Raw genomic sequence first — 22,983 nt, 5'->3', positions numbered from 1 at the left:
TTAATTCCAGATTTAGCTGTGTTTTATCACAGAACCCCAGAATGTTTAGGGCTGGGAAAGACCTTAAAGATCATCTCTTTCCAATCCCCTGGCATGGGCAGGGATGCTTTCCACTGTCCCAGGTTTCTCCAAGCCTCCATCCAACCTGGCCTTGAACACTTCCATGTGTCTTGAGCCGTTACTTTTGAACTCAGCCTGTCTCTGTCCTGTTCCCTGAAACAATTCTTTGATTTCCAAGATAAAATCAACCAAAGGCTGCCTGAAAAGGCTGAAAGATCCTTATGTTTCAACAGGTTTTGGGAAAACCTAAGCCCCAGCAGAGCTGAAGTAGCTCAGCTGGGAGAGTGTTAGACTGAAGATCTAAAGGTCCCTGGTTCAATCCCGGGCTTCAGCAGAGTTTTCCTGCACTTTTGTGTGCCCAGGACTGGGCTCTGCAGTGCAGGAGAAACCTGGACATCCAGGACAGATTCAGCCCAGGGCCAGGAAGGTGATCGCAGAATCACAGAATGGGCCAGGCTGGAAGGGACCACAGTGGTGTCATCTGGTGCCACCTCACTGCTCCAGCAGGACCATCCGAGAGCACCCAGCACAGGATTGTGTCCAGAGGGTTCTGGAATATCTCCAGGGAGGGAGACTCCATACCGTCTCTGGTCTCTGTTCAGAGCTTGGTCACTGCCCAGGGAAGAAGTTCTGTCTCATGTCCAGGTGGAAGTTCCTGGGATCAGTTCCTGCCTGCTCCTCCTGTGCCATTGCTGGGCCCCCCAGAGCAGACCCTGGCCCGTGCTTGGAGCCCTCCCTGCAGACAGGGACAAACAGGAATGGGGTCCACTCTCAGTTGTCTCTTCTCGAGGCTGAACAGCCCCAGTGAATGTAATGGAAGGACTGGAGCCTCTTTCTTATGAGGAGAAGATGAGAGGGATTTGTTGCCCCAAGAGGTTGTGGAGTTTCTATTCTGAGAAATTTCTAAATACCAGCTGGCTGTGGCCCTGGGTTACTGGCTCTAGTGGCCCTGGTGGAGCAGAGAGTTTCACTAGAAGATGTCCAGAAACCTCCTCCAACTCTCCAGCAAGTAGAGGACAAAGACAAAATTTTATGTATAGGGCAGGGAAAAGCCAGGCCAATGTCACCCTCAGTTTTTTTCCATCACCAGTGTCCACCTGGCCAATCTGCACAATTATCCTGGCTGATCAATAGCCAACAAAGAGCTGGGAACAAGATTTGGGTGTCAGAAGAACCAGACCTACACATGAATAAAAGCAAATTTAAACACTCCTAGCCTTAAATTATAATCAAGGTACAGTTCTCCTCTTTTTATTTTTCATTATTTTTCCTTTTGTTATCCAGTCAAACTAACAGCTCTAATAGCATGCAGAGACTCCTTCAAATTGAACTCCTCACCCGCTCTGAAATCCCGGTGCCTGTCATCTGCTGCAGGATCTGCAGTGTGACGTCACACACAGAGCCCCCAAATAAACTTCCGCTCTCGTTCCAGGCACCATCTGTGTCCCATTTCTGCAGTGCCTGGCAGAGATCGCTTCCCTTCTATGGAATGTTCCTTCCCCTTGCCGAGACACAGATTTCGGAGGTGGGGAAGTCGGCGGGTGGAACAGATCCCAGTTCCGTGGAAAGGGAGAGCACAGTGCTGTCTTTGTGTGGTGGGATGGTTTTGGTGTTCACCCTTGGTCAGATGGCCCCAAACCAGGCTCTAGGACAACTCAAAGAGGAGCTGAAGGCAACATTTGGTCATCTGGTTGTGAGAAATCAGAGAGGCTTCACTGGGATATTGGATATTAATGAGGGTGGGAGTGGTGGATGGAGGAAGAGCCAAGGTGGGGATAATCATGGAGGGGGTACAAATGCACTGGAACACATAGCAGCTTTGGGTCAGAGGCACAGAACCACAGAACCACAGAATAATCTGAGTTGGAATAGACCCCCAAAGATTGTTGAGTCCCACTCCTGGCCCTGCACAGGACACCCCAACAATCCCACCATGTGACCAAGAGTGTTGTCCAAGCACTCCTTGAACCCTGTCAGTCTTGGTGCTGTGACCATTCCATGGGGAGCTGTTCCATTACCCAGCCACCCTCTGGGTGAAGAATCCTTTCCTGAAATCCATCCTAAACCTCCCCTGACACAGCTTCAGGCCATTCCCTCAGGTTCTATCACAGGTCACCACAGAGCAGAGAGCAGTGTCACCCCTCCTCTTCCTCTCTGGAGGAAGTTTTAGACTCAGATGGGGTGACTTTAGATGTGAAGTTTTAGACTCCCCTCATTCTCCTCTTCTCCAGCTGAACAAACCAAGTGCTTTCAGCTCCTCCTCACATGGCTTCCCCAGGATGGAATTCACAGTCTCGTTCTCCTCTTATCCAAATAAATTGAGCTTTAATGCATAATTCAGGCAGCTGTGACCCAAAGAGATCATGGAAAGCCTTGCCTGAGGCTCTCCACCAAGCCAGCTGAATCTCTGCCAATCCCCGTGCCTCAGTTTCCCTTACTGCAGCACTGACACTTCCCTTCCCAAAGAGTGGGGAGAGTCAGCTTGCAGGTGAAAGAACTCTGTGTTCCCAGCTTGTTTTTGTGTGTTATCCCAGCACGTGTCCCCAGGGATGATGCTGGATTACTCATACACCTCTCAAGTCCTCTGTTTCTCTAATTCCTTTTATTTGCAAGGATTAGGAACAGTCATGCTATCCAGGAAAACGCAGCCCTCACAATGCTGGCATCGACGTCACAGAGCTGTGCTCAGCAGGCTGTTCCTAAGAAACTCCTGGGACTTTCAGGTGGATTCACCTCAAAGTGGAGCGGAAATGGGGAGGAGGGAGTGATTAGAAAGGAGAGGACAGATCGTCTCAGAGCACTGCAAGATGAGGTAAATAACGAGGAAACCGTGCGGGAAAGCAGGTGATGCAGAATCCTGGGTCACGTTTGATACAGAACACTTCAAATGGCCAGGAAATACTTTGGGATTCATCTAGAAAAGGAAAGGCTACTGGAGGTGAGAAAAACTTGGAATATTTTGCCTGTCATGGCAAAGGTTAGCCAGGTTGAGTGCTGATGTGGATCTGGGGTTGTAAGGATGAGGATGAGGAATTTGTGGTCGAGCCACAGGTCAGCATTGTAAGGAAGGGGTTTAAACTGGTTGAGGAAGTGAAAATTCTGAGTCAATATAGGGCAGCTCTCAATGAGCTCTTTCCTGCCCTCCAGAAAGAACTGGAAACCACCTTGCCATCTCTAATGTTCCTTTTGCTGCACAGCCCTCTCTGTTGCCACTGTGGCTGATCCCTCTGAGGATGCTCAGGTCTCATTAAAAATAACAAAGTGGATGAAGGATGTGTGATGAATCAAAACCTTATTTTCCCCATTCTCCTTCCATTATTTTATTGTGTTAGTTTTTAAGTGTGGAAATTTTTTTGTTTTGTTATGTTTGGGTTTGTTTTTTTTTTTTTAGTGAAAAGCTAAGCCACAAAATTCAGGGAAACACCTGGGGTTTAACTTACTTTTGAAATTGTATTACCCTTTGATTTTGAGGATGTAGTCCAGAACTCTGATATAGGGAGCTATGGAACAATCTTTATTTTGGCTATCCCAGCTACCAAAACAAGAGGTGTTCAGACATCTGTTGTCTTGATGTTACCATGTTTAATAACCCTGGTTATTAAATTGATAATCCTCTCTATGAAGATTTTGTCTAAAAGTGTTAAAACACTTTCTTGATCATTTTGATAACTTTTGATTCTTTTGATAGGCTCTCCTTCTGGTTGCGGACACTTGCACATTTTCACAAGAGAAGTGGCCATCACACAGAAGCAGGGAAAAGAAAAAGATACCCCCAAATCAATCTCCAGCAATTTGAATTGATTGAAAATCCTTTTTGTTCCATTCGTGAATTCACATGGAGATCCCCATTCCCTCAAACCCCAGTTATAAACAGGCTTACTGGAAAGTTTCATTATTATAAAGTTTAAATCATTATTAAATCATTATATCAGGAATAGCACGGCCAGCAGGACCAGGGCAGTGATCATCCCCTTGTACTCAACACCTCAAATCCCGGATTCAATTCTGGGTCCCTCATGACAAGAAAGACATTGAGGGGCTGGAGAAGGGAACAGAGCTGAGGAAGGAGCTGGAGCACCAAGAACAGCTGAAGGAGCTGGGAAAAGGGCTCAGCCTGGAAAAAAAGAGGCTCAGGAGTGACCTTCTCTCTACAACTCCCTCAGACAAGAAGATGGAGCCAGGTGGGGATTGGTCTCTTCTCCTAAGAAAGGAAGAATGGGAGATAATGGCCTCAAGTTCCACCAGAGGAAGAATTAGTTTGGATATTAGGAAAAATTTCACTGTAAGTGTTGTCAAGTGCTGGCACAGGCAGCCCAGCACAGTGGTGGAGTCCCCATCCTTGGAGGTATTTAAAAGCCATGAGGATGTGGCACTTGGGGACATGGTTTAGTGGTGACCTTGGCAGTGCTTCATTGAGAGTTGGACTCAGTGATCCTAGAGGTCTTTTCCAATCTAAATAACTCCATGATTCGAAGCACCCTGTTTCATAAGAAGCCATGGCAGAGAAGGAAAAAGATCAGTAATCTCATTTTTCAGCCTATCCTAACTTTCTTCTCCTATCCCCTAAAAATTAAAAAAAAAGAAATTCCCAGTAAAATTCCTGGGAAAGATGGACGTGGGAGGGATCTCACATGTCCTGGGAGTGACAGCAGAACCCTTCAAACAAGGAGTGGGAATAACTGGTAACACGTTCCAGAGCCCTGCTGTGCTCTGTCTGTGCCTCCCACCCACCTGCCAGAGGGAAAAGTTCACCTGGAAGGGGAAACAAGCTGTCCCTGGAGAAGGTGAGACCAGGAGGATCCTGTGAAATGCCACAACTGTGTTCTGAGAGGGACTTTCTGGATTTAACCTGATCTGGGGACATGAAAGGTGGGGAGGTGAGGGGGAAAATGGGTTCAGTTCAGAGAGATGTCATAACACCTTTATCAGTGTTCTCCAGAAATTTTGGCTCATCTGGACTAATGAATCTCTTGCATGTTCCTTGGGAAGCCTCTCTCTCACATTTTCAAATACTGCTTAATTTGCTGCAGTGTGTGAGACCGACTTTTAACAATTCATCTTGACAGCTGCCAGCTCTGGAATGGGACAAATTCTTCAGCACTGCTGGAGGATTGATACAGATGGATCTGTGTTGCAGATGGCAAATGTTGCACATTTGCAGGTGTTTGTGGGGTTTTGGCTCTTTCTCCTGACATCTTCTATCTAATTTCTCATTTATTTTTTTTTTAACAATTTATGTTCCATCTCCTCCAAGAGAAGATGTTTGACCCATGTGGGAAGTCTTGGCTCAGTTCCCTCACCTGAGCTGAGTCTCTCTAAGGTCACTCTGGCCCCTGATTCACCCAATCACAGAATCAGAGTTTGGGTTAGAAAACACCTTAAAGAGCATCCACTTCCAACACTCCGTGGAAAGGGACATCTAGTCACTTGGATTCTCCATCAGCACATGCACAAGCTGATAAATCACAATTCTGGACATAGTTTCTCTTGCTGCCATGTTCTGTTCCTCTGTAAAATCACTTTTAGGAAGGTTCTTGTGTCAAGCTCCAGGTTCCAGCCTCTTGTGTCACTGTGTTTCCTAAGTAGGAACCTTTACAGGGCTGGCAGGAAAAACATTTTTTTTAATATTATTTCTATTTTCTACATTATTTCTAATATTTATATTACCCCTTCTAAGCCAGACACTACTGAGAAGACCTGAGACAATGGCCTGTACAGGCCATTCATTGAAGGTTTGGACTTGATCCTTGTCTGTCCCTTCCAACTCAGAATATTCTGTGATTTTGTGAAATATCCAGAGCTGTCCAAGGCTTGAACATTTTGATGGATGACCACAGGCCATCCATAAACTTGGGCTGAGGTTCTGTGCAGGTCCTTCACCTTTAATCCAAAATTAAAATTATCAGGCAGCTGACAGGTGTTATTCTACTTTTTAGGGAAATCTGACATGACCCCTCCACCCCCAACCCTGAGCTAACAGGTTTTTCCCCAGAGAATAACTAAAATTGCAGAGTTACTGAGTTTTACATCTACTGTCTATATTGACAGGCTGGGGGAAAAAAAATGAAAGCAGAAAAGCAGCTTCAGCTCCAAGTTTAAAGTTAGAGGTGATGATCTGAGACCTTAAGAGCTAAAAGTCCTTGGGCTGGAAAAAAAAAAAATACCCTCAGTGGATATTTAAGCCTTCCACTCCTGGTTTTATGTACATCTGCTCTTGGTCTTTATTTAAAGGATTGGCTACAAGAGTAGGGAGCTTGCAGGGCAAATCTGGAGCCAAGGGGAAGTCTGAATTCCACTTTTGGAAGCTTCCCTCAAGCAGCCCACCACACCCATGGCCATCCTTCAGGATCTTTAATAGGGTGACTTCAAAACCAGCAGCTGATTAAGACCAGTCCAAGGAAGAAAAAAAAAAAAAAAAAGCTGCTGCCATTTTCTATGCAGATTTTGTGGTTTTCCAAAGCCCATTTCACTTCTCCTCCTCCTCCTCCATAAAATTCTCCTTCTCTTGCTCCTCCTGTGGAGGTGCCAAAGCCTCCTCCATCAATTTGTGAGAACTTCTGCTTGAAAACTGGAGCAGAGAATCACCCACGGAACCAGGCTGGCATGAAAATACTGGAGGCTTCGATGTGAAATGACTCGAGGAGTTTCCCCGTGTCAGGGTGAAAGAAATAGGAATGTGGAATCAAATCCACCAAAATCCCTGGACAATGGGACACCTGCCCAGAATCTTCTGACCAAGGACAGGGATACGGCTCATTATGAAGACATTTTTTAATTTCCTCCTACCGTCTTTTAATTCATAATTTCATCCTTTTACTGATTGTCCGGGACTTGAAGTTTACCCAAATCTGCTAATTTTTTTCCCCCATGAAATAAAACAAACAAAAAAACCATTCAGCAGGTCAAGCTTTCTCCAAAACCTTTCCAATTGATTGGAATGAGGGATTAGAAGGCAAAACTGAATTTCCAAAGCAAAAGAGAAATTTCCAACCCATGTGGCACAAGTCAAGGAAGCTAAGAAAAGCTGATCTAAGTGTTGTTTAAATCCTTACATGCTGTAGAGTAATTAAAATAACTTCTCTGCTAGATCCTCATGTTTTTTTACATTAAATACATTCCCGAACTTGCAGAGTTTTGCCAAGGATGTTTCCTGTGCTGTAGATACTTGCAAGGAACCCAACTGAAATCCACCCACCTTTCTGCATGGAATTTCAAAATCTTCCCTAAACTGTCACCTCCTGGATGCTCCCAGAAGCTGCCAGAAGAGTTTTTACTCCTGTCCCAGCCTGAATCCCACCCTGGGCAGGGGGAATAAAAATCTCCATATCTAATAAGTGACAGCAGGAAGCTCCACAATCCTATTTGTCTCTGCTTTTCTGAGCACAATTTGCATATTTAAAAAGCCTACTTCCCTTTGAAATGAGCAGTGCTTCACATTCTCTTCTTTTCCTCCACTTGCACCCTGCAGTCACAAATAAAACTAGGTTTTGCTATTCAAACCTAAGAGAAAGAAGAACCTCAAACGCCAAAGGTTAACAGCCCCCTTAATGACCTAAATTATATTTAATTAATCATCCACACATAGTAAAGCCAAGACACTTTAAAGGTATTTTGACTGTCTGTTTACTTTAGTACCTGTGAGAAACTGAGCTGGGTCCAAAAAGTATTTTTTTATTCTCTAGTTTTAGTGTTTGGTGTTCAGAGCAAGTCCTGCACAGTTGCTGCCTTTGAATGTTTGTCTTTTTTAGTATTTTTTGCATGGCATATGTCCACACCCCATTTAAATTCAGACAGTGACAAAATCCTAACTCAAATTTTTCCAGGGTTTTCTTGGATGATCTGAGTGAAAGAACCATTCTGATGCCCATATAGAATAAATCATAGAAACCTGGAATGGTTTGGGTTGGAAGGGACCTCAAAGATCATCCAGTTCCACCTTCCTGCCATGGGCAGGAACAGCTTCCACTATCCCAGGTTGCTCCAAGTCCTGTCCAACCTGGCCTTGAACACTTCCAGGGATGGGGCAGCCACAGCTTCTCTGAAAAAACATCCAGGGCCTCTCCATCCTCCCAGGTAAGGATTTCTTCCCAATATCCAATCCAGCCTGGCCATCTGTCAATTTAAAGCCATTCCCTGTGTCCTGTCACTCCATCTCTTGTCCCCAGTCCCTCTCCAGCTCTCCTGAAGCCCCTTTAGGCACTGGCAGGGGCTCTGAGGTCTCCCTGGAGCCTTCTCTTCTTCAGGCTGGACATTCCCAGCTCTCCCAGCCTGGTTCCAGACCAGATGGGCTCCAGGTCATATTTGCTCTGCAACATCATCTTCACAGCTGAATTAAGGTCCTGTGCTTTTCCAGAGATCTAGACAACTCCCACTGCTAAAGGCAGGCAGGGATGGATTTACAGCTCTAAATTCAGATTTTGGAAAAGCTGAGCTCTTAGGAGCAGCTGGACTCTTCTCTGGATGGTGCAGGGTCAGCCCCCAGGTCATGGAATTCTTTCTGATGCTCACTCAGTAAAAACCTTGGTATTCCCAGGATCCCTCTGAAGTCATTCACAATATTTGGTGCCTCAGACCTCGACTCAGCCTTCAGCCACCAAAATATTGGTGGCCAACCTGAGCTGCTCAGAGGGCAAAGCTGAACTTAATCTGCTATCAGAGGGTCTGGATCTGTCAGCTCCTGCCTCCCACTGCTGGATCCTTCTGATGTGAGCAAGGATGGGGCTCCAGCCCCCAAAAAGTGGGAGTTCCCTCCCCAGCCCCACTCAAGCCGTGTGTTCCCAGCACAGCTCCCAGAGCTCCCTTAATATCTTTGTGCCTGCAGTAGTAATCGCAGGATTATTGCTCCCAAGGCATGCAAATAATAATCCTCTCTTTCCCCTCATCTTGTAGCTGCCATGTAATTTAGTAAATTAATCTTCAGGGCTGGCAGTGTCTTTTCTTGTCTGCGTGTGCTGCCTCTGCCACAGCGAGATCCCTCTGGCAGATCCCAGAGTGTTTTCCCAAGGATTCTGGAGAACTTTTCCCAGTTTTCCAAGGGGTGAAACTGAGACAAAGGTAAAGGAATTGCCTTTTCCTCGTGCCAGTCATTGGCAGAACACGGGACAAAGCAGACCTGCAATTAACCCATATATTAAAGTAGCTCTGAACAACCTGGTCTAGTGGAAGGCGTCCCTGCCTGTGGCAGGGGAACTGGAAAATTATGGGATGTTTATGGTCCCTTCCAACCCAAACCATTCTATGATTCAAAAGAAAAAGAAAGCAAAAGCAAAATCACTCTGTGGGAATGCAGACTATCACAAAAACAATCAGCAAAATCCAATTCCTGTGGGGTTTATTTGGTGCCTTTTTTTTTTTTTTTCTGAAGTAAAAGATTTTAACTTCCTGTTGAGGGTTTCCCTTATATTTTTCTGTCTGGTCTTTCCATTCAGGCTTCTCATCTCATCAGTAGCGAGATACAGTTCTGGTGCTGTGAGGTCAGGGCAGGTGTGTGAGGATCGATCCCTGCGTGTGGATCAATCCCTGCCGGAGCTCTTGGCAGCAAAGGTGGAGAGGGAGATTCACCAGGATAGGGGAGAAAGACAGCACCAGCAAACCACGGCTGAAAGCATTGAGAGAAAGAGGCAGAAACCACCAGAATAAAAGGCAGAGAATCAGAACTGAAGGGCACCGGCAGACCTGTTAGTGGGGGAGAACTGCGGGTTGGAGCAGGGACTCGGGAAAAGATGGATTTTGGGATTCGCACTGATTGTTCGGTGTGGGGGCTCTGGAGGGGTCTGAGCGGGGGTGAGAGGATGGAGCTGAGTTGCGGGGGGGATGGAGAAGGTGCTGGCAGGGCAGCCACCCCCGCACTTATTCATCCCGCTCCTTCCTTCCCTCGCAGCCTCCCCGGCAGCACGGGCAGGGTTTAACCCTTCTCTGAGCCAAACTCAGGGACCCTTGGCAACTTCCGGAGCTGAGGTTTGAGTCAAAGCTGTGTCAGCCAGGAGGGGACTGAGTTGTCAGCAGAAGGAGGAGGGTGAAAAAAAAAAAAAACCAACCCATAAAACCTCTTATTTCCTCTACCAGCTGCCTCTGATCTCTGGGATTTCTGTGGGTCCTGCAGTGGGAACATGAATGCTGAGTGCTGACCTTTCCTTTGCTTTCCCACAGCTGTGGGTCAGGCTTGAAACCGATTTCATTTCAGTTAGCTCCGTGTGCTGGACTCGTGTTTGAGGAGAAAAGGCCCAGATGTCACTGTCACCTCCATGGGCACAAAGGTGCCAGCTCTGGCTGGGCATCCCCTGGTGCTGATGGAGAGCTGAGACCCAGCGAGGAGGGGGAACAGGTCTCCTGCACTGGTTGTTACAGTGGCCAAAGGGAATGGAGCTGCTCTGTCCTGTTTGTTGAGACTAAACCCATCTGGCAGGGCTAAAACCTCATCCCCTCCTTGCCCCAACAGAAGTCACAGAATCTCAGATTCATGGAATAGTCTGGGTTGGGAGGGACCTTAAAATCCTGTAGTTCCAACCCCCTGCTATGGGCAGGGACACTTTTCACTAAATCAAATTTTTCAAATTGCTCATCCAGCTTGGCCAAATATTACCAGGGATGGGGTAGCCACAGATTCTCTGGGAAATATGTGCCAGAGTCTTACCACCACCACCACAGGGAAGAATTTCTTCCCAATATCCCATCAAACCCTGCCTGCTAGAAGTGGGAAGCCATTCCCTGTGTTCTGTACCTCCATCCCTTGTCCCAAGTCCCTCTCCAGCTCTCCTGGAGCCCCTTTAGGCACTGGAAGGGGATCTAAGATCTCTAAACCTTCTCTTCCCCAGTCTGAACAATCTCAGCATTTCTTCAAAAATAGACCTATTATGTTTAAACCACTTCCTGGGAATAGTTCCTGGCTCCTGCTATGCAAGTAACTGTGTCTGGGCATTGTCTGAGAGGACACAGATTGTCACATTTAAGACATTCAGGTCACCACCAGGTCTCTGGTATGGGATTTGCCTCTCTCCTTAGGGCTCAGGGTTGCCTTTTTCCAGGAGGTTAATGAGGTCAGAGCCCTTCAGCACAGCCACAGTGTGTGAACTGTTCTTAAACTTGAGGGCAATATCTAGGATGCTCACAGCACCTGAGGTCTGCTTTCATAACAAAACGAGGCCCAAGACACGCACAAAATTCGGTACAATTTAATCCTGCACATGGACCATGCAGGGAGTTCTGACCTACTTTGATCCAATTTGGGCACCAGGAGGCTCCTGCCTAGTTTAGATCCAGGCAATGAGAGCTGGAATAAAGTCTAATTTCCAGCTGGTGCATTCCTGAGCCAGGTGATCTTGCCTGAGGGCATCAGGTCTGCAAAGGTCCACACTGGGTGAGCAGCTGCTGCATTTTTGTGGTGTTGAATTTGAGGTGCTGTGTTTGGGTGGCTGCTCTTGGCAGAGGCATTTGCCCAGCAGGATCCCTGGTATCTCTTCAAGGCTTAAGCAGGTCATGACGTTTCTGATTTATATGCAAGTTATTTTAAACACATCCTGGTGAGGGAAGTATTTTCTGGAATGCTGCAGGATCAGACAGCCTGAAGTCTGCAGCTTTTAGAGCACCACCAGAAGGAAAAGGGCAATGAAGAGTCCCTGTCCTGCTGTGAAGAGATTGGATGAGCACTGGGATTGATCTTGAGAAGGTCAAGGGTTTGCTGCTTCTCTCTTGTCTTTTTGAGCATTTTGGCAATTTGTGTCCTGTCTCTGGTGTTTGTCTGAAGGGCTCCATGGAACAAGAATTAGAAAGGGACAAAGGAGCAAACACAAAGCAGAATTTCTCAGTTTAGTGAGGTGTCTAGACATTGACCACTATCATTTGACAAGGGTCAGGATAAAAATAGGAAACAGTCAGGAGAGAGTAGAAAACTTTATCAGGGAATCATAGACTACCCTGAGCTGGAAGGACCACAAGGATAAAATCATAGAACCATTAAGATTGCAAAAGATTTCCAAGACAGAGTCCAAGCTTTGACCCATCACATTCTTGCCAGCCATGCAAGAGCACTGAGTGCCATGTCCAGTCATTTCCTGGACATTTCCAGGGGTGCATCATTGATTCCAACTCCTAAATCTCTGCTAAAGACCAGGATTGAACCAGGGATCTTTAGATCTTCAATCTAACACTCTCCCAGCTGAGCTACTTCAGCCCAGATATCAGGAATTGTTTCCCTATAAACAACAGGTAAACACACTGGAACCCTTCAGCCTGGAAAATACAGGTTTTAGGGAGAGGGGTTACTTCCAGGTCAGTTGTGATTGATGCTAAAAAACACTTTCATGGACAAAGGGTTTTCCCTATTCCCAAAACCCAGTTTTGATTTCCTGCTTGACCATACACCTGTGGCTCAACCTTTCTACTTCTTCTCAGGGCAGTCAATGCCACAGGACTGGGAGCAGACAGTGGAAGGAACAAAAATCCCTTTATATAATGATTTTTCCTGAAATACTGGAATTGCAAAACCCTGTCCCTCTTTCACAGGCTCAGACTGGTTGAGGTCCAAAGCCTCCTCAAGCAGGACCTACAGTCCCTTGCCCAGAACCACTTCCATAAGGAAAGCGGGACTATTCCCATATGTCTAAGAAGGGGAACTCCACTCTCTCTCAAGGCCACCAGTCCCAGCTCCTCATCCTTTCCCCACAGCAGAGATGTTCCAGTGCCCTCCAGTGTCCCCCAGTCCTGCTGGCCCTGGGCTGGATCTGTCCTGGATGTCCAGGTTTCTCCTGTACTGGACAGCCCAGTCCTGGGCACACAAAAGTGCAGGAAAACTCTGCTAAAGCCTGGGATTGAACCAGGGAACTTTAGCTCTTCAGTCTAATGCTCTCCCAGCTGAGCTACTTCAGCTCTGCTGAGGCTTAAGCTTTCCCAAAACCTGTTGGAACACAATGAGATTTCAGACTTCTGCCACTCAAACTGGTTTAGCAGACACTTGATTCTTTTTAATACATAAACACCTGGCCCAAACATCAATTATCAGACCCCAGAAAGGTCAACAATTATCAAAGGTCTTTGAATGAGAATGGCTGTGGTGGATAAATAAATACCCAAGTCTGGAATTATTCTTACAGCCACATTTGCAGTGGTAGCACCTGGTCAAGCTGGCTTCATAGAAACATGGAATGGTCTGGGATGGAAAGGATTTTAAAGAACCAGTTCCACCCCCTGCCATGACACTGGACACATTCTGCTAGACCAGGGTGCTCCAAGCTTTATCCAACTTGGCCTTGAACACTTCCAGGGGTGGGGCAACCACAGCTCCTCTGGGCACCCTGTGCCAGGGCCTCACCCCCCTCACAACCAAGAATTCCTTCATAATATTCAGTCCAACCCTGCCTTTTGTCAATTTAAAGCCATTCTCTGTGTCCTGTCACTCCATCCCTTGTCCCCAGTCCCTCTCCAGCTCTCCTGGAGCCCCTTTAGGCACTGGAAGGGGCTCTGAGGTCTCCCTGGAGCCTTCTTTTCTCCATGTTGAACACACCATCTCTCCCAGCCTGGCTCCAGAGCTGGACTCCAGCACCTGGAACATCTCCATGCCTCCTCTGGATTCACTCCAGATGCTCCACATCCTTTTGAAGCTGGAGGCTCCAGAGTTTTCTCAGAGGCTGAACTAATCTGTCACTCCTCAGAGCTGCCATCCTCCCTGTCCTGATGGCTCTCAGTGGGTGGCAAGGATCCATCTGCAGGTTCTCCCTAGGAATGGGAAGATGTGGATGCCTGGCTCACTTGGGCTTGGTTCTGCCTTTCCAGCTGTCCCATTTTTGCTTCAGCATCTTTCTCCTTGTCAAGGAAAGTGGCTTCCCACCAGCTTTCCTCAGACCGGAAGAAATGATCCCAACATGGAAACTGAGGTTATTTGACAGCCCACTCTGCCTTTCTGGAAATACTGAAGCTTCAGCTGGGTATAAAATTCCTGTGGAAAGCTGAGCTACGCTGCCGCTTTGCAAATGCTCAGCAGTGTTGGTGGAAAGGATGGAAGTGAAGAATCTGATAAAGAACAAGCCTTGAAGGAAGTGCTACATTGCAGTTAAATTAGAAGTCTGAGGAGCTGACTCTCTGGGAACTTGTTTTTTTTCAGCTGGTGAAACACCAGAACGGAAAATCTGGGAGCAAGGTCATCAGAAGTCAGACTTGTGGTGCCAGTTTGATGAGTCACATGGGAGAAGATGGAAGATCAGACTTTTCCTCATTGAAGAGGAAAAATTAAAGCTGTTTTTCCAGCTCAGTTCAGACCTCAGGGCTGGGAGGTCTCTAGGGAAGAGAATGAAGTTGAAGGAGTGAATTATTGGGATATCTCCTGTTGTCCCCTCTCCCCTGCCCCCATTCCCCCTGAAAAAACACTTCTGTGTCATTCATATCTTGATTACTCTTTGTTTTTTGGGGCCTTCATCCAATGAAGGATGTGAAAAAAATAAGACCAAATTAATCGGTGGAAGGGATTAATAAAGTGTTTTCTGCACAGGGAATTGCTGCGTAAACCTGGTTTATCTGAGGAAAAGAAAGAGTAAAGGGAAGGATATTAGAGGATCTAGAGAAAGAAAAGGTATTTTAGGATCTGGAGAGGAATCATTAGGGATTGATGGCTTATTGAATCTTCTGATGCAGGCACTAAAAGTTATCACTGGAAAAGAGCAAGTGTCAGGCTTGGAACAAAGAAAAAGAAGGAATTTCCTCACACAGAGTCTTGCTATCTGTGCAAATCCCTGCTGTTATAGATCCCCAAAACTGTAAAAAATGTTTAAAAGATGACCAGGAAAATTTATGGAGGAAAAAAGTCCCAGAGAAGAGCATGCAAATATGGAACTTCCTGCTTTGGTTCATGCAGGGCCTGAGCCACAAATCTCTGGAGATCAGGAGAGTGTCTGCTGATGTAACACCCCTCTGTTTGTTTTTTTTTTTTTTCCTTTTTTAGGCACTAACTCATGGAAAAACGTTGTAGGCTGGCTTTTGAGGTGGATGTTCTTCTGTACATCTCCTCTGGCACCTCCTTGTCCTCACACTCCGGCTTCTGGAGGTACCAAGGTGGTGTCAGCTTGTGAAACCCTGCTGGCACGTTGGGCAGAGATGTGCTGGGGGTGTCATTTCATGCCACCAGCCAACTGTTTAATCACTGCTCCCACACGGGTGTCTCAGGCTCTGGCCATGACAAACAGATGACAGGCGATCCCTCTGTCCCTGCTTTCCCTCCTCCCATTTTTTTCCCAGTTTTCCTACCACTCCAGCCAGATCTGCCTGTGCTTTCTCAAATATCCATCTGCCTCAGGCAGAAACAGCTTTGAAAGGTTGTGGAATTACATCCATGCAACCTGGAAAGATGATTGTCCTAGGCTGCATCCAAAGAGCTGCAGGCAGCAAATGAGGAAGGGGATTTTGTCCCTTTGCTCCAGCTTGGAGAGATGCCACCTGGAATGTTGCATCCAGCACTGGGGTCCTAGCACAGGAAGGACATGGAGCTGTTGCAGCAAGTCCAGAGGAGGCACCAAGGTGATGAGAGGGATGGAGCAGCTCTGCTGTGAGGAAAAAAATGAGAGAATTGGGAATGTTCAGCCTGGAGAAAAGGAGACTCTGGGGTGACCTAATTGTGACCCTCCAGTACTTGATGGGAGCCCTAAAAAAAATGGAGAGAGAGAATTTACAAGGGCCTGGAGTGACAGAAAAAGGGGGAATGGCTCCAAGATGAAGAAGAATAGATTTAGATTAGAGATTAGGAAAAAAATCTTCCTGTGACAGTGGTGAGGCCCTGACACAGATTCCCAGAGAAGCTGTGGTTGCCCCATCCCTGGAAGTGTCCAAGGCCAGGGTGGACGGGGCTTGGAACAGCCTGAGCTAGTGAAAGGTATCCCTGGCCATGACAAGGGTTGGAACTGGATGATCCTTAAGGTCTTTTCCAACTCATTTCCAAGCCTTCTGTGAATGCATGATTTGCTGAGAGTTACCACCAAATTATCTCAACTTTCCTGTCCCTGTCCAGGGCCCTGCTGGCCTTTGTGTTCCAGCTTGGATTCACCACCTCTTGTGGAATTCAGGGGTCAAGGCATCACCCAGAAGGAGGCACAGAGAGGTGACCTTTTTTACCCAACGCAGCACATCAAGTTTGACACCCATATTAGTTTTTCCTGCAGACATCCTGGCACCAAACTCTGCCCCTGATGGGATTTCGTCCCATTTCCCCACTCTTTCCCCAGCTCTGCACCAGGGGAGCAAGATCCAGCTGCAGGGTTGAGATGTGATTGCTTTTCACTCCCTAACTCTGATGTGTCATAAAAAACATATTCTTCCTTTAGGCTTCTTGAAATTTTTCTGTCTCATTACACCAAGAGGGCTCCTGGTTTACTTGAAAATCATTTTTAGTGATTATCTCTATTTTGTTGTCACTATTTTCTCTTTCTGCTCTTTCTCCAGACTCTTATGAAAATGATCTCATTAAGAATGTGAAACTCCTGTTTCTGAGAAAGGTTTCTTGAGGTTTGTAAAGGTCTCTCAGCAGGAAGTTTGCTCAGCTCCATTTTCCCCTCTTGTTGAACAGACACCCAAGTGAGCCCATTAAGGAAAAATGGACTGCTTGAAAATAAAATTGTACAAAATATGCAACAGCAGCAGAGGCAGCACCTCTGAAATGTAAGGCTCCAATAGGCAACAAACCATATTTGCAAAACTCCTCTTTGATGGCAGTTTAATAGGTTAGGGAAAGAAAAATATAATGAGCCAAAGGGCACTGGGGGTGACCAACACAATGGTCATGTGGGGATGGAAGATAAGGTCTGGGATAACATCATTGTTATTCTGGAGACACAAAATACAGCTCGGAAAAACAGAGTTAATGAAACTGAAAGAGCTGCCAAAATCTACTGTCACACGCCCTTTCTCTCTCCCTCCTGATGCCTAAAAGATGCTGAGATTGTCAGTCCATCATTCAGGGGGATGGCACTAGGGGTTATTTAAATTTTTGAAATATAACTTAGGAATTCAGGCTATGAATAACAGCTCTGCTGTCCTTAGGTGCAGTATCCCTGTGATGGAAACACAGACCCTGGATGGAAGAATGCAGAAATAATCTGGGCCTGGGTGAATATTTGCAATTCAAAAATGGAATTTGAAGTATCCACAAACTCACTGCTAGGGAGGCTCAGTGAGAACAAACCCCAGACCCGGAATTTAAGCTGTCCCCAAGTTTAAATCCCTCTTTTCTGAGAAAAACAATGTTTTGATCTTCTGTAGTGAGTGTTGTCAAAGAGAGAGACCTGAGAGATCTTAGAACCTGCAAATGGTTCGGGTTGGAAGGGACCTTAAAAATCTCATTCCCATCTCCCTGCCGTGGATCTTCCACTATCCCAGGTTGCTTCAAGCCCTGTCCAACCTGGCACTGAACACTTCCTGGGATGGGGCAGCCACAGCTGCTCAGGGCAACATCTTGGATGCATTCCACTCAGAGTGGAAGAGTAAATTTGGAAAAGTAGAGGTCTGTGTTCACATTTCAGACAAAGGAACGTTATTTCAGGCAGAACTTTCTGAGCTTGATGAAGGCACCTCAGCTTTGTGTGGAAAAGAGGGGGCAATGTCCCTGTCTATGGTTGTGTCCTGCATGGACATAGCTGAGAAGGCAGCAGGAGAAAGTCTTGGAGCAAGCACTGAGAGACACAAGCTTTGTCCTAAATTTGTTTTGTGCCACTTTCTGTGTTGGATCCCAGAAACCTGGGAGTTTTGAACTTTCTGTGCTTTCTGGCACTGACCCCCAAAGGAACACTGCTTTTGACTTGAGGCCTTGGAGAAGGCTTCCAAATTTGAGTGATGGAGTTGGAATCAATGGTGTGTAGCTAGAATAGATGTATGTAATTTCATACGGTGAAGGGTTTTGAATTTGGAGTTTTTAGAATATAGGTATGGGACAAGAAGGACGTTCTTGAGTGCTGGTTCTTCTTCCTTCTGTTCCTTCTTCTTCTTGGTTTTAGGTGGTACTTTTTTAATTGGATAGAAAGTGCTGCAATGCGGGTCACAGTTGTTTGGTTATTGGGTCAAAGGTATAAATAATATAGATGTTAACTTTTAATTGGATAGTTAGGCCTTAAAAGACCTTGTCACAAGAGAGATACAGCTCCATTTTGTCACTTGTAGCTTGTTAGCTAGAGGTGCTGCAGAACTCTCTGTACCATAGATAAAATTAACAAACAACTGAGTCCAAACACAAAAATACTGTCTCTTGTGCTTCAATCTCTACTGTGACTGAAGGCAGAGGAAAAAAGATAGCCACAAATATTCCTGAATATTTCAATCCTGCAGTTCAGCTCAAGTCCTGCTGCTTTCCCCATCCTTAATAACATTGGCAGATCCTGCTCTGCCCCCCCCAGACTCTCAGTACCTGTGCCTCCCCCAGATCTTCCTTCCAGTATGGATCACCCACTGCTATTTCAACCCAGCAAAACTTCATTTTCAGCAGAATAAACTAAACACATTTGGGAATCACTTATTTAATAACTGTCAAGAGACCACAGGAATGAAATAGGTGATAAAAAGACAAAAGAGTAGCACCAAGAAAATATTTGTAAAAATAACAGGTGTTTTAAAGTGTGTAGGGGTGCATAAATGTATTTATAAGACATTAATACACAAAGCAGGTGGCCATAACCTCATTAGGGAACCAATTGTTCTTGCCAAACATTCTTTGGTGAGGTTCCCTGAGAGATTTCCCAGAAACTCCTAAAATTAATAGTAAACAACCATTCTTGGGGGCTGAGAGATATTTTCTGCCTCTGCTTAACATCCCAGCCTCCTTCTGAAGTTTTTAGTTGTTTTGCAAAACATCCAGAAGGTACAGGGGAAAAAATAATGGAAGAAAAGAGGGGGGAGAAAGATGAATATAAACAGAATCTACAAATAATGGGCTTCACATTGAAAAGCACAGAATGATTGCTTGGACAGTGATCGTGTCTTGATGCATAAATGGGTTTGTTACTTAACTCTGGTGATTCATGCTTCAGGCACAGGGATGAGGCAGCTGCCAAATTCATGCTGTGAAGGAATTTTCTCTCCCAGAACAGATTGGCAGGGAATTGGCAGTAAAGATGAAAGGTCAGTCCACAGGGCCAGGTGTTGTCATCATGAACATGTGGGCAAGAGGAGGGATATCACAGGGGCCAAAAACGCTGTGTTTTATCTTATGGTACCAAGTATGCCCCCAAAAATCAGTGCATAACCCTTTATCCCTTTCTCCCATGCCTCCACCAGAACTGCAATCCACAAAGGAATGAGTTTATTGGGCAGGGTGAGACCACTTTCCTGTCTCCTATGCATGAATCCTGGAGCAACATGAAATATTCTTCACAACATTTATTTCAACTGTGTTTCTAAATAAAGCTGAGCTGAAGCTACATGAGTTTTAGTTGTTGGATGTTTGGGGTAGGGAGACTTCTTTTTTTTTTTTTTTTCTTTTGTCTTTAAAGAGTGTCTAAAGAACATGTTCCAGCTGTCTGGAAGGAAAAAACTAGAAAGGAAAAGAGAACAAAGGGAAACCAGAGGAGATATTTAATTGAGATAATTTTAGCTGCTCTAAATGTCACAGGCAATCTTGTACAAGTACTTGGGGAGAGGAGAGGAGAGGAGAGGAGAGGAGAGGAGAGAGGAGAGGAGAGGAGAGGAGAGGAGAGGAGAGGAGAGGAGAGGAGAGGAGAGGAGAGGAGAGGAGAGGAGAGGAGAGGAGAGGAGAGGAGAGGAGAGGAGAGGAGAGGAGAGGAGAGGAGAGGAGAGGAGAGGAGAGGAGAGGAGAGGAGAGGAGAGGAGAGGAGAGGAGAGGAGAGGAGAGGAGAGGAGAGGAGAGGAGAGGAGAGGAGAGGAGAGGAGAGGAGAGGAGAGGAGAGGAGAGGAGAGGAGAGGAGGAAAAAATTCTGTGCTGGTCAATCAGTGCCCAAATTGAGGAGGGGGCATGTCCTTTCAGAGATCAGGCAGGACCCTACCTGGAAGGTCTTGGGTAATTTCTTTTTTTTGAGCCTCAGGGGTCTCCTCTAAACCCACAAGACTTCAATGCAAACCACAGATTCATCCAGACCAAATAGCCTGAGGGGAAACCCTCTGGTTTTGGGGCTGAGAAAGGAAATAAGGTGCTCTTAGGGGGTGGTCAGCCTGGGTGTGGTGAGTTCAGATCCCTTCTTGGTCTGGACCTCTGTGCCTTAGGTAAACATCTGATGAGGCACTTCTGGATCAGAGCAAGACTTGTTCACTCCTGGTTTGATCTCTGTGCATTCTGTGTGCCCAAATGTGCACAGTCATGGAGATGGGTGCTGGAGCAGCTGCCTGTGGCAGTCATGGAGTTCCTACCCCTGGAGAGATTTAACAGATGTGTAGATGTGGCACTTGGGGACATTATCAGAGCTGGTGTAATGGTTGGACTTCATGATCTTAGAGGTGTTTTGCCACCTACAGAATTCTCTGGTGTTGGCTTTCCCGTGACATCTGGGATGCATTGCCTGGGGTGTGTATTCCAAGGTTTAAAACAGTCAGGTTGGTACCTTGGTCTGGCCTGCTGGATGTTTATAATTATCCAAAATGCAAAGCTCTTGCAGAAGTTGGGCAGTTGCTGATGTGGGGGTCAGAACTCTTCAGCTATGAAGAAATCACAATTTGTGGCCCAGTTAAAAGAGAGGTGCTCTGAACAAGGTTTCCCAAAATTCCTGCGAAGGGAAGCCTATCCCATGTTTATTTTTGGGCAAAACCAGGCTCATTTTTAATGATTTGAGGACATTGGTGAACACAGTGGTGATGCTGGGTTCATAGCTGGACTTGATGATCATTGAATTACGTAATGGTTGGAAGGGGCTTTAGAGATCCCAGTTCCACCCAGTTCCACCCCCTGCCATGACAGGGACACCTTCCACTGTCCCAGGTTGCTCCAAAACCCCATCCATCCTGGCCTTGGACACTTCCAGGGCTGGGGCAGCCACGGCTTCTCTGGACACCCTGTGCCAAATGATCTTAGAGGTCTCTTCCAATATGAACAATTCTATAATTCCGTGTAAGTGATAAACACAATTTTAATACAACCCTCACTGTCTCATCCCCACTTAAACTCGAGCTTTGGGTAGAGATTTCACATTCAGTAAACTTCCTGCACGACCTCTGACAGAAGCCCAGGGGTACCCTGCTGAGGCTGTGTCATCCTCACAAAACTTGGGGAGGGAGTTGAAGGATTTTGGACAACCAGCAGTGGATGGGAAGGAAGGATCTGTGTGCATTGCAGAGGCCATGAAACTCCAAATCTTAGGGTTTCCCCCTACATCAAAAACTCCCCAGACATTGTTCTGAGCAGCTTGGTCTAGAGGAAAGTGTCCCTGTCCATGGCAGGGGTTGGAATGGGATTAGCTTTCATGTCCATTCCAACCCAAATCCTAGGATTCTAGGATTGTATGAACCCTTCAGAGAGCCTTCCTGGCTCTGAGCAAAGCAGCACTGCAGGGACTCTTCCCCTTTCCCTGATGCATCTCCAAAAGATAAGAAAACCTGGCTCTAACCCCTCCAGAGTAGGCACCACATTTGGGGATCCATGCCCACAGCATCCCTATTTTAGCAATGCCTTGGGGGTGCCGCCGTGGCTCATTTTCACCCCCTGGAAAGCTCACCCGGCATCTGCCTCCCTTCCCTGCCCGCAGGCAGGTGGAATAAAGGCAGGATCATGCGGCAGATCCCCCTGCACACACACACACACACACACATACACACACACTACTCATCCCTTTTGCCGCCCCTCTCCCTGCTCCCACTCCCCCTTCTCCCCCGCACTCCCGCCCACGCCGCTGTCTCATCCCAGGATGGCTCATGGCTCTCCAGGTACCTGCAGGGATGGATGCTCTACCCTCGGCTTCTCCTCAAGGAACCCATTACCGCGGAGCTGCTGCTTTGCCGTGGCCTCCCCTCCCTCCCCGGCTGTTGGAAAACAGAAAACGGGGGGAGCAAGGTGGGAAATCCAGGATAGAGCATCCTCCCCCGCAGCGGGGGCTGAGGCTCCTTCGGGAAGGTCAGCGCGGGGGTCCCGCTCTGTGAGAGGGGGAGAGAGGGCAGCGATGGGCAGGGAAGTGTTGGCACGGCTGGATAAATGACCCTGCATATCCCCCCCCCATCCCCGCAAATCCTTCCCTTTCTCTGTTGCAGCCTTCCTGCAGGGATCCATGGAGAGAGAGAGAGCTCGATCCCATTGTGCTGGGATGTGCTGCCGCCGCCTCCCCCAGCATCCTCCAGGCTGGGAGCAGGAGCCCAGTGGCAGGGAGGGAAGTGCTGTCTATCCCACCCCGAGTGCCCTGCAGCGGGACCATCCCGACCCACGTCATGTCTGAAGGACACGAACAAAAAATTCTGCAATCCTTAGGGATCTTTCACTAAAATCAGGCTCAAGTAACTCTGGCTGCCACTGTACTGCTAGATTTTTCTTTTTTCCTTTTTTTTTCCTTTTTTTTTTTTTTTTTTTTCTTATATTACCCCTTTCTCTGTTTTTTTCTTTCTTTTCTTTTATCCCTCTATTTCTCTCTCTCTCCTTTCCCCCACCCCTCCCTTCCACCCCCCCTTCCATCCCCCCCCCCCCCCCTTGTTTTCTTTATTATTCCCTCCCCTTTTTGGTCTTCTAAGATTATACAGATCTATGGGGACAAAAATTTCTGTCAGCAACTTTTTTTTCCCCACATATGACGAACCCTCCTGAAAGATAACCTGAGGAGAAGGGAGATGGAATAAATTCCCATGATCTTGTGGGGACGAGGAACAGATTGGTGCTGGGATCACTCCTGTCCCAAATTTATTATTCTAATCATGTGGATCTCCCACCCCTGGAAGTGCTCAAGGCCAGGTTGGATGGGGCTTGGAGTAGCCAGTACCAGTGGAAGGTGCTCATGGAAAAGGTTGGAACAAGATGTGCTTCAAAGGTCCCTT

General features: G+C 46.7%; 3 non-coding genes across 3 annotated transcripts; 1 reads left to right on the top strand and 2 right to left on the bottom strand.

Annotated features, from left to right (window-relative positions):
- The first annotated feature begins 321 nt into the window (after window positions 1-321).
- TRNAF-GAA (transfer RNA phenylalanine (anticodon GAA)) lies at window positions 322-394 on the top strand. Its single transcript has one exon. It is a non-coding gene; the product is annotated as a tRNA-Phe (tRNA).
- Window positions 395-12,156: 11,762 nt separating this feature from the next.
- TRNAF-GAA (transfer RNA phenylalanine (anticodon GAA)) lies at window positions 12,157-12,229 on the bottom strand. Its single transcript has one exon. It is a non-coding gene; the product is annotated as a tRNA-Phe (tRNA).
- A 622-nt stretch (window positions 12,230-12,851) lies between these two features.
- TRNAF-GAA (transfer RNA phenylalanine (anticodon GAA)) lies at window positions 12,852-12,924 on the bottom strand. Its single transcript has one exon. It is a non-coding gene; the product is annotated as a tRNA-Phe (tRNA).
- Window positions 12,925-22,983: the final 10,059 nt, after the last annotated feature.

This window comes from Cinclus cinclus, chromosome 1 (assembly GCF_963662255.1).
Source record: "Cinclus cinclus chromosome 1, bCinCin1.1, whole genome shotgun sequence".
NCBI classification, from domain to species: Eukaryota; Metazoa; Chordata; class Aves; order Passeriformes; family Cinclidae; genus Cinclus; species Cinclus cinclus.
Note: the sequence above shows the minus strand (reverse complement) of the source record. Positions and strands in the feature narration are given on the sequence as shown.